At 41.5% G+C, this 12,284-nt stretch overlaps 1 protein-coding gene across 13 annotated transcripts in view; it reads right to left on the bottom strand.

Moving 5' to 3' along the window:
- PKNOX2 (PBX/knotted 1 homeobox 2) overlaps positions 1–12,284 on the bottom strand; it is a 3,737,380-nt gene that overhangs the window by 3,074,873 nt on the left and 650,223 nt on the right. For all 13 annotated transcript variants that reach the window (XM_085646078.1, XM_085646083.1, XM_085646080.1 and 10 more), the window contains one exon: positions 11,307–11,375. The gene's annotated coding sequence lies outside the window, so the exon portion shown is untranslated. The remainder of the gene's footprint in view (positions 1–11,306; positions 11,376–12,284) is intronic.

Below are 12,284 nucleotides of genomic sequence, written 5' to 3'. Positions count from 1 at the left end.
ATTATTAATTGAGAAACTTACTATCAATACCTAAATGCTTTATGGAGAACTTTGCATTAGCTTCCTTTATAGTGGATGGCTGTAAAAATGTGCTCAGTGAATTGTTTTATGTTAAGACACATCGTTTTTTTAAGCCTTTGTGCTGTGTAGTGCTGACTTTAACTAAGATGTTCCGGAAACAGTTCACAGCTGCATTCAGCAAAAGTCATTTTCACTGCAATAGAAGATGCATTAGTCTTGAGCCAATCTACACCGTGAAGAAGAACGTTTGGAATAATCTCAACGCCATGTCGCTCTGCTGGTTATGAAAGGAGTTTAGTTTTCCTAAACTCAGGTGCTTACCATCTGTTCCCTTATCGCCGGTTGAGGAGTGGGCTGGGAGACTTGACAGAGACACATAACCTTCTACCAAGAAGTTTAATTTACTATTAAAGTAGTCTAGCACTACTGAAATGTTCTTGTTGGAGCTGATATTTATACACATATTTGTTGTATAGGCCATTGTTGCTTATCAATGCAGTTTACGCCATCTTCTAAATTACTTTTCATGTTCAGAGTGAGGTCTGGAGTTATCCTCAGGACTCAGCCAGCAAAATGAAATCAAGGCATGATCAGTCCAAGGAACCACAATGGTTACGAAGTCTTTGAAATCAAAAGGATGGGAAAATAGGTGGAAAGTATGGCCTGCTTTTATGGATTGGTGAAGCAACCCGCTGCATAAAATTAAAGGAGACCCAGTCTTCTGCTAGTGCATCATGGTTCTTGTCAGTCGTTTTGTTGGTATGAATATTAAAATCACTTAGATGATCAGATTTAAAGTACTCAAGGCTACCTCAATAGCTAGATCAATTAAGTTTTTATATCAGCTGACTTGAGGCTCCGTAGCCAAAAGATAGTTTTAGACAATGAGGGTTGAACTGAAAGTGAATCACACTTTTAAAGGTGATTACCAATTCAATGTTTATAATAAAGACCACCAAATTTGAAGGGGGATTGATAAAATATGTTTTTTGAATAGCACAAAATGCAAATTATTACCTTAAACTAGTAGTTTGTTTAGGATTACTTTGAGTCATGCTTGCATTCCTCAATATAATATTTATGGGAGCGTACTATGCCTGAATTCAAATTCCGCCTCTTAAAACATTGTGTGAATAACTAGAGCTGCAATAGCAGCCCATTTATCACTCCTTTTTAGGCTGACTACAGATAAGTTTGGCTGTTTGATAGCACTTGTGTCAGCAATTGTTCAGGAAATTACAATAGAAAGTAGAAAGACAGAGAGTATCAGTCTCCTACAGCCATTGGCTTTCACGGGTATTTCATGGCTTGCCTTTGACTGGATGGGTTGTCCGTCAAGGCTATGATAGTTTGTGTATGGTTATACTTCTCAATTTATTTTGTTCCCATTAGGTTTTGATGATGGAGCATTAAGAATGTCTTTTTTGACCTCAGATGCACATCACATGCAGCTTGTAATTAGAACTGGTGTGTGTACTTTGATATATTCAAATTGCTAACCGTGGTATTTTGCTAACCATGGTATTTTAATTGCTTGTGGATTTTTGTTTAGGAAGAGCTGCTGTTTAGATGCCTCAATCTTTCATAAAGCAAACACAAGGAGATGATGGATGAGGCACTGAAACTTGTCAGACACTCACCCCATCACAGATCTGGGTTGAATCCATCACCGTTCTTTAGCTCAGTTTGCCACCCCAGTTCAGACCCAGGCATATGCAAATCAGTCTTGACCCTGTAACTCATGGGAACAGTCCAGGCTGAACTGCCAAGCAAGGTCTTCCCTGGACCGAAAACAAGCATCCTGGTACTGGTTTCGTAAAATGGATACTACATGATGGAATCCCTGTTTTGGTTCATGAACTGTCCAACTGAAATCATATTGGACCGACATCTGGACCAACCCTCAGTATGAATGTTATGCTGAAACCACTACAAGAGCAAGAACAATACATCTGCCCTCCTACAGGATATGGACTTTGAAATGTTAGTCTCACCAGTGACACTTTTTGAAGCAACACTTCATAAGTGGCTCGATTCACTGTTAATATTCGAGCCTCCAAAGGAAGAAGTTCCAACATTACCAAGTGTCTCAAACAAGCAACCAATTGCTGGTCCATCGAATGTGTAGGTCAACGACAACAAGCATGCATTATTTGGTTTAGTTAATGACCACACATATTGCACTTGAGCATCCGAAGACATCGACATGTTCTTTGATGAGGATTAGGATCAAATGTGTGAACCGACCAGAGACATGTATCTGATTTTTCCATATCACAGAGGATGAGCCATGAAATTAAAATATTTTTTTCATAAATAAATACTTTTTAAAATTTCCTTTTCTTTTTTAAAGCTGCAATATTTTTAATAGGCCAATTTCATATCATGGCAAACGCAAAGAGATGATAGACGGAGCACTGAAACTTTTCAGACACTGTCCCCCAATCACAGATCTGGGTTGAATTCATCATCGTTCTTCAGAACACTACGCAACCCCAGTTCAAACCCAGCCATATGCAAATCAATTTTGACCCTGTTCCTCATGGGAACAGTTATCGCAAACTGCCAAGCCAGGTCTTTCGTGGACCAGAAAGAAGCATCCTGAGACCGGCTTCGGGGTAACACCCTGCATCAGTCGGGCTAGCTTGAATCTAGTGGCAAAGTGAGCATGAACCCATGACTGGGCATACCCAGCCTACTATGGGCAAACAAGGTAAACACAAGGCGATGATGGACGGAGCGCTGAAACCTTTCAAACACTCACCCCCAGTCACAGATCTGGGTTGAATCCATTATCGTTCTTTAGCTCACTTAGCCACCCCAGTTCAGACCCAGCCATATGCAAATTAGTCTCGACCCTGTTCCTCACAATAACATTCCTGCCAGTTTGTCTCCATCTTGGGTTGGCAAACTGAGTCTCCATCTCTCTATTTTTGCAGAATCATTGTCGTAGATGTCTTCTGATCTGATCTTTCCAACAACGGTGAAAATGTCAAGTTATTGAAATACTGAACTTTAGTTAGAAATTCCAATCCTTGATAATAGATATTATAAAGGGCTGCCACTTGACCACTTGTCACGAGAGGTCCTTCGTCCAGATTATCGCACAAGATACTGCCAGTACAGCAAGAAGATGCTACATCACAACTGATGCAGATAACAAGCTTAGTCCAGGAGAAAGGACGCTTGAGCAGTGTGTGCTTTCCTTTTGCAGGGACCAGTGATTTCATGCCTTTATGACAGCCACAGCTTTTGCTGTCAACAAGGTGTGCTGTACATTGCTTCTCCCTAAGAAGTACCAGATTGCAAGTTCTACTTTCCATGCTGTCCTAGTGTAGTGCATTCAAGAACGTTTTAGGGAGTTAGGTTTTAAATGCCATTTTAACTATGTTAGAAATGTTCCTTTTTCTCTTGCTTTTCACAGCGTGCCTATTTGGAGTTTTTATGATATTCTGTGTGGTTATTTTAAACATGCTGAGAAACAGGTTCAGCCTGATGCAATGAATCGTTTTAGTTTAACACGTTCATTCTTCTTAGTACCATTTGTGTGTGTGATATTGTAAAGAGCAAAATAGGTTTGTCTTCGATACCACGGTGCCCAGATCCCAAGTTCGGGATTCATACTAACCCCAAAGCAATGATTCCACTTCAGCAATGCATTGGGTGAGGCTTTGATTGGCTACAATAGCATGTCTTACACGTTCAGCGTTGGTGCATTAAACCAAGTTCACCCGTGTATTCCGTGGGTGGGAAAACAAACCTTGTAGAGCTAAGCCAGAGTTGTAGTTTACACAATGTACTGTCCCTTACGCTACATTTCCTTCTCCCCAGCTCTAGCTCGCACAATATCACTCAAACTTTACTAATCTCTCAACTTCTGTTTCTCTACCAACCTCTTTCTTGCACTCTGTATCTTTCTTTCTGGCAACTTCCCTTTCCTCTCTACTGTTTGCTTCTCTCTAGCTTGCCTATCTCTCTACTTTATTTCTACCCAAGACTTCTGTTTCTCTCTACTTCACTTCTTGCTCAGTAGTCTCCTCTTTATCTCTCTTTCCTTCTCTCATTTGCTACATCCTATTTGTGAGTTGAAGTCCACTCTCTAGCCAGTGAAGTATGAACATACAAATAGGAGAGGAGGGACGAGGCAGTGAAAGCTATTTTGATTACAAATATCCTTTAATTAAAGCTACATTCAAAGTGGTATGTGGAAATGTTTCATTTTAATATTGTACACTATACCGCTACACATCCACCACGTGACCCTTACTGTGTCTTTAGTATTCATTTTATTTTAACTTAATTTTAATTCTTTCGCAGTTTTAATATAGCGTGGACGCAGCCTGAAGGTATTGGAGTCCTTTACAGGAGCACCAGTTAAGTTACACAAGGACACATGCATTTATTGTAGATAGAGAGAGATAATGCGATTTGTCAGAATCACAGGATGCTGAACTGACACCAAGAATCGAACGCTGTTCGCCACTTCCAAAGTTAGCCACTCTCACCGTTATGCCGCATCCTCACCCTTAAAACAAAAGGCCTTATTTCTCTCCCTAGCTCACTTATTTCTATACACCATGCCATCCATTACTTTCCTTCTCCTGTCTAGCCAGCAAAGTTTATACATAGCTAGAGGAGAGGAGGGACAAGACAGGGAAAGTGCATTAAGGAGAAAAGCACCAGACTTCACATGACGGAATAGTGAAAATACCCAGAGCACTGTCTTGTTTTTCACTGTTGCATATAGAATTACAATTTTGAAGAAGATATGTATGTGGAGATAAATATCGATCAATGAAAGCTCCAGTCCAAGTGCTGTGTGGATATCTTTCACTTTAATATTATGCAGTAGTCAACTAAAGATTCAGCAAATGGCCCTCACCATGTGTTTCCTACAATGGGAAGAACAGACGTCTTGGACAAGGAATTCTACAGCACATTTGATGGCAATACAAAACAAATCTAGATCTGTGAGCAAATTAAACCGCTTTATAAATGCTTCATCAAGCGTTCTTGTATTGTTTGGAATCTAAGAACTTGAACTGGCTGAAAATGGGTGATATATTCAAAGTTGTTAAAATCAAGGGGCCCCAAAATATGTATTGCTCAAGGCCCAGAAAATCCTTAAGATTGCACTGGTCATGTTGCTTAACCCCTGGAGAGTTTTTGAAGGCAAGTTACAGCACTGACTATGCTTTTTCAAGTGTATTCAGTGTCCTGAATTAAACTTCAAATAAATGCTGATGCCAAAGAGGACTAATATTCAGAGCACTTACATAGCAGGTGATTGCTCCCGTACTTTCTATTATTTTGATCATTTTTAAATCTATTTACTTTCCACTGTATAATAGGTCTCAAACTTATAGTTTAAATTTTTCATGATATGTATAAGAGCCCGTTTCCGAATCGATCATCATTGAGCACTATGATCCAGAGTTATGCACAAAAGGAACACATGACCCTCCTTCAATGTAAAATCAATGTTATAATTCAATCAATCAATCAATAAAAAACGTTATTTCGATAGCGATGTTACAACCATAAAAGCACAGTTAAAATACGAACGTAATACATGAGTTTTCATCAAAGAAATTTGGATACAGAATACATTAAAAGACTTTTCTCATCTTGATGGATAATTCATATATATATACATATATGTATATTTTCTTGTGTTTAAAAAAGAAGGTATACAATAATAACAAGAACCACCTCCTAAATAACTGTACTCTTTCTCTGATAGAGGACTTTTTAAAAAAACGTAGATATCCTCCAAGCTACGTGTTCGTTTTCTAAGAGCTGGAGCTTAATAAAAGCCGGGCGACATTGTCTCAGCCCTCAATTTTTTTAAATTGGAACTATCCAGATCTTTCTTATCTCCAGATAAAATTTACAGAATAAAACTAGGTGAAGAGAGGAGTGAGTTGACTGTTTATCACATGGGCATGGTTGCAACTCACTTGCCCAGTCATTCATATTAGGAAATGATACAAGTCTGTGAGTTCCCAGTCTGAATCTTATTAATAAAAACCTATCAAAGCCACTAGGTACACATATTAAATATGGCTGCAAGCTAAAAGTGGTAAGAACCATCTGGTGTTGCTGTACGGTTGACTTAATAATTTCCCCAGATCGTCTTAGGCTGTCTAGGTGAAGAAGAGCGTCTTTTCTTAGGCTTTTCCTAGAAATCAAGGTAATCGTACTTCGGTTGTTAAAGTATTCCGGGTGGCCTAAGTCTTTTGTAAATTCTTGAACACTTGAACAAACTTCAACCATGGGATTTGTTTGTACACCATCCAGCCTCAGGCTATCCTGTAGTAATTCCCTGTTTAGCCGAGTCTCATCCCTTGACCAGATACTGTGCCAGAGACGAATTGGCTCTACTTTTATAAGGTCTGATATATATGAGAGGCCCAATTCTGCATGACAGACATAGGTAGAGGTACTGGAAGATGCTGACAAGATATATTTAAAAAAAAGTATTCTCCACCAATTGAATTAGATGTGTATAAGCGAAACCCCAGATCCCGGCTCCAGGGGTAACGGTTGAGACACATTTCGCTTTGTATATTTTCACAAGTTCCATCGGTGGTTTCCTTCCCAGTTTTTTGGCAAAGCTGGCAAGAGCAGACGTTGTTCTAATTAGTGCCAGCTTTTTGTCTACCACTGCTTGAGCCCAGGTGTCATTGTGGCTGAACAAAATACCTAAATATGAAAAACTGTTGGTCGGGGCTATTGGGTGTCCCTATACATATATGTTCCTGCATCTCTGATTCCCCCGGCAACATCTCATTATGAAGGTCTTGATAATACTTAATAAAGTAAAAAAAAGTTCTTTAGAGTCTTTTGAAGGCCAATCTGGGTGCGAGACATTATCACGGCATCATCCGCATATAAAAGAGCTGGTATTGGGAGTTTACCTATTTGAGGGAAATATTGAGTGTCCTTGAGGAGTGCCTGCCCTAACCCATTAATATAAAGATTAAAAAGGAAGGGGGCTAGAACGCAACCTTGCCTAACTCCCCTCCTGATAGGGAACGAGGCAGTGCGCTCACCGCCCAGATCATAACGCACACGTGACTTTGCTCCATTATAGAGACATCTAATAAAGTGGATAATATTTATATCAACCTCCATTGATTCTAAAATCTCCCAGAGCTTTGCATACCTCACACAGTCGAAGGCAACCGTGAGGTCAACAAAAGCTAAGAACAACTTACCCTTTTTAGCCCTGATATACTTCCCCAGAAAAATAGCTAGGTTTAGGCTCTGCTCTACGGTCCCTAACCCTTTGCGGAAACCATATTGAACGTCAGATAAAATTTGGTTATTCTCTGCCCAAAGCTGTAGGCGTTCCAAAATAATTCGGCCCACAACTTTGGCCATCGAGTCCAATAAAGAGATGGGCCTGTAACAGGTGGGATCTTGGCGGCCCCCCTTCTTGAATATAGGAACAATGATGGATTCCACCCAAGTTGGGGGGAAAGCAGCCTGACAGCTTGCATTAATTATTTGGGTTATTATGAACGCCCACAGAGTAATGTTGGACTTATATAGGTCCACAGGAATCCCATCGGGTCCCGAGGCTTTTCCACCTGCACCTAAGGAGATTGCCTTGTTTACTTCATCTATGTTAAAATGCAAATTCAGCGGGTAATTAATGATTTGAAGGGTTTCACTGTCAGGGTCATTGGGCAAGCAATGCCCATTGTATATCCTGTAAAAATGTCCAATCCACAGACCCTCTGTGATGGCTACTTCGATAGTCGGACCCTCGAAAGAAGGGTTTTTTAACCGCTTTCGAAAAAGCTACACTATCTTTCAATTGAGAGGCTGTGATAAGCTGCTCCCAAGCTTCTTTTCTTAAGGCATTCTTTCTTTCAGTCAGAGCCAGTTTATAATTCTTTCTAGCCTGCCTGATTTTAATGGTGTTCCTTGGAGTGTTATGCAACTTGTGTTTCAGGGAGGAGTATGCTTGAGAGCAGTTTGAATCAAACCACCTCTGGGGAACAGACTTTTCCACCTTGTACTGCCTCAGGATCTATCATGTTCCAACGAAGGGTGTACCCATAAACTTTATTAAGTTTTAGGTTGGCTAAGGCCTCGTCTCCTGCCTGATCTTCCCTTCCCTGTCTTCTAGCGGGAAGTATTACCGATATGCATAGTGGAAAATGATCACTCAGTGAACTAGTGTCAACCGAGAAAGTGAGCAATCTAGATGCATACGGATTTGATAAAAATATGTAGTCTATTGTGGAGCAGAGGTCCCTGCCATTAAAGGTCTGCAGCATAGAAATAGGTCTGGTGCATAATTCATTAGCGAAGCCTAGATTTAATTTGAACACAAGTTCATTAAAAAGTTCCCCTGTGTTTGAGTGGCAAAAGTGAGTGTTACTTGTGCCTTCTTCCACGTTAAAACCACATGTCATGTCATCCTCATGAGGCCACAGGGTACAGTTAAAATCCCCACACATAATAAGCATTTTATCAGTACCACTTCTTTTACTAATAGTTCTCAAATCATTACACAGTGATTTAAGAATGTTAGAGACACTATCAGATGTAATATTATTATAAAATGTAACCAATATCGTGCAAAGAGGCAGTGGTATACAATACTAACAGTTGATAATAGGGAGACTCAAGATAAGACTCAATTTTGACAAAATGTAACTTGTTGGATAGGTATATACAGAGCCCACCTTTGGCTCTGCCATATGCACCCCCTATAGCATCAGTGTTAAATGTTCTGAAGCCGTTTATATGCATTGAGTTCTTCAACCACGTTTCCTGGAAACAAATAATTTCATGTCGTAATATATAATCAGACCATTGGAGATTACCAATCTTAGAACGTAGACCCGATATATTCCAGGGTACAACGCTACACCCAGTACTCACATTAGTAAGGGAAGAACTGGTTACCATCAAATCACGAAAATTATAATCTTCATGACATACATATTGGTGTACTCTGGACCGTGAGATGGATAGTTGAAGTGGCAGAGTCTGAGCCCTCGCGGCAGCACTGATAACCTGGGCCTTATCCCCGGGAATCTGAGGAGTTAGGGAGTCCAAGGAAGGGGCCTGATCTTGGGATGAACACACTTTATCCTGTGCTTTTTCCATTTTACATACCATGGAGGGGATAGATTTTTCCTGCTCAACTAGCATACATGCCTTAACACCCTATTTCCCAGATACCCTGTTTGCGGGTCTTGTGGAATTCCTCTCATAGGCCAGTCAGTCAATATCTTCCAGTGAGTTGAAAATATCAAAATGATTACTAGTTGGGACTGCATATCTTGACTGATTGCCATGAGTGAAGACCTTCTCCTTATGAATATGCCATGAATATGCATGTGGGGGATAAAAGAACCCCAAGGGTAATATGGCTATCTCATCTGATCTGACAGGCCCTTTACCCGCCCTATCTAATATTAACTGTACCAGATCCAGGGACCTAAACGATAACACAGAATAATCCCCTGTGAGTTGTTTTCTGGACTGACCAACCCAACCTATTCTATGCGCCATCTTAAATTCTGAATATAGGTGGTTGATATTAAACCCAGTCCTTGTACTGAGGAAGTGGAGGGATGTATTCCTCAGAGATGACCAGAGTTCATTATAGCTAGATGACACAGTAGGGATATTTGCCAGCACCACAGTATACGGTGTTACTTCTGGGGGTAGATGTACATTTGTAACTGGCTTCTGGGAGGTCATATGCACATGGGAATGTCTCCGCGTAGGGATTAAGAGCTGGGCTCCCACAGGTTGAATATGATTTTCACTGCCTAATATATCCCTTGTTGGACCCTGTATGGTTACGGCATGTCCCTTTCTAGCACCGCCCATAGCCAAAGGTGGCTCTACACTTCCTTGCTCTGCAATTCTCGATCCTGATGCAAAAGAGAAATTGGGCCTAAGGGGAGGGCCAAAATTAGAGTTAGACTGCCCCTGGATCATTCCATGACTCCCCAGTTGATTGCTTGTTGATGTATCTTCACCCCTCCTCCCAGAATTATCCAATACTATTTGGGAGGGAGCTGGTATATTTTTTTCAAGACTAGCTAGCCTGGCTTCAATGTGGGTGAGTTTTTGCAGTACAGGATCTAGTATGGCAGAAAGCATTGATTCCAGTTTGCATCAGAGATCCTCGTTCGTCGGGATAGGTGTTAAATCCACCACGGGCCCCTCTTTCAAAATAGGTATATTTCCCTGAGTCTGTTCACTATTAAGTAGACAGATTTTGTGGCCTGAATGGTTTGGTATGGACTGGGTTTGTTTGTGACTACCCTGCCCTTTCCTTTTTTTAGGTGACGGTGCAAGGGTATGGCCATACGCTGTCTTAGCCTTCCGACCCCTAGTTGAGACCGGTAACCCATGTGGCGTCTCACTGAGCTCACTGGGCTCCAATGCCATCGGGGCTACTAACCCTGAACCCGGTGTCCCCGGTCTGTTTGAAGGAGAAGAATGTTCCACACCACTGGATGATTGTGAAGTAATGGGGATAGCATTTCGTGTGAGAGAGCATTGTGGTTCCAGAGATAATCTCCTTTCTGTGAGTTCAATCTCGTGGATTAAGACGGTTTCTGCCCTCAAAAGAAAAGCATCCAGGGTCCCCGCAACCCCCTGCCCTGTTGTCGCCTTGGACTTGCTCATACTGGCATCCCACAATAGAAGGGCCCCAAGCGGGATAGTGCAATATCACTTTCAGTACCTTGTCAATGTTGATTGCAGTACCCAACCATAAGTCTCCAGTCACAACGATCAATGATGTAGCCCTGCCCGGCCTCCTTCGGTCTCTGATGGGCGCAGACGGGCCCGCCCTTAGCACGGGCTTCGCCCGGGCACTGCCCGGGCACGCCCACATGCGTCCCGTGCTGCGGGAGCCCCAGCCGCTACTTGAGCACCTCCTGGCGCGAGCGGTGACTGCTGTAGAGTGCGCGCCGCACAAGCAGGTCGGGAAATGGAGTTCTTTCTCCTCGCGCCCCTCCAAGGGCAAAACCGGTGACAGGGAAATCAGCAGACACCACAGGTAAGTGAGAAAAGGGCTCAATGTTCTAATTACAAAGGATGTCACATTACACACTTTTAAAAAGTGCACTTCATTAATATTTCATTCTGTCTAATGTTCTGGCAGGTTCATTATCAATGCTATACTTTAAAACCATTGCTACAAATCAGACATATACCACTCAGGCAGACTGTGCTCAGATACTCTTTACATCAACTAGGCAGGACTAGAAGGGGTAAAAATGCCAATAAGAGTTACTCACAGTTTAGAAGCTTTTTCCAGAGACAGAAAGCATGGCCTGAGAGCTCATGAATCGGTCATTAGAGTGCACCTACAAAATTAGAGCATATAAGTGATTACAGGTCATCTTCAGATAATTTCCAAATGTACATTAAATAAATGGCCTAGGAGTGAAACTTAAGATGTAACTCTTTGAAGTTATTTACAACACTTACACTTCAGGTTTACAGATTTAGAAAAGGTGTGCAGTTTTAGAATCTCAAACATTCAGTGCTTGGACAAAAGTACCTATCATGCAGGTTAGGAAACCTGTCACAGGGTACATCCTACAAAGAACATATCTCACTATAAGAAACAACAGATTGATTGATAGATTTAGACTACAGCTAACTCCAATTGAACTTTTTTATTTAAATAAACATCCAGCAGAAAAAAACTTTTCTATCCTAAGTCGCTCTCAAAATGTCTTGCAGTTCAGGGATTTCTATCATGCCCAATAATTTATCAGATCATGTTCAGCAGCTCTGCTTCTCAGATGGCAACACTCTTGTATGGAGGCACAGTGGCATTAAGAATATCCAAGGCAGAGATTTGTAGTGTCTTGTGAGTTAGAGATGACAGGACCCTTTTGGTTCCCAACAGAATCGGTAGAACAGTGAGGTAAGTCTGTGGGTGTGGGTAATAGAATTCATGATGTAGAATATTCAGCTAATGGGTACACGCTCAGGAATAAAATTGTGTAATACCAAGGTCTGTGAGTGGCGTGATCATTTGCATGTACTCGTGCTGGGGTAGGATACTACAACTGGTGAGGAGATAGGGGATAAAGAAAACACTGTGACCTGAAGAACCGAGAGTGCTCTCCCAGAAAGTTTGCCATAGTCCAGCAAACTGCTCGTGCATGCCACATGTGCCTCAGTCAAAGTGAAAATCAATGGTTGGCGTATGTGGAGTCAAAGCGCCACTCCAGCAAGTGCTAGGCCTCTGAAAATAGTGAAGG

Source organism: Triturus cristatus, chromosome 3_1, assembly GCF_964204655.1.
Source record: "Triturus cristatus chromosome 3_1, aTriCri1.1, whole genome shotgun sequence".
Lineage (NCBI taxonomy): Eukaryota > Metazoa > Chordata > Amphibia > Caudata > Salamandridae > Triturus > Triturus cristatus.
The sequence above is the reverse complement of the archived record's forward strand: the minus strand, read 5'-3'. Positions and strand labels throughout refer to the sequence as shown.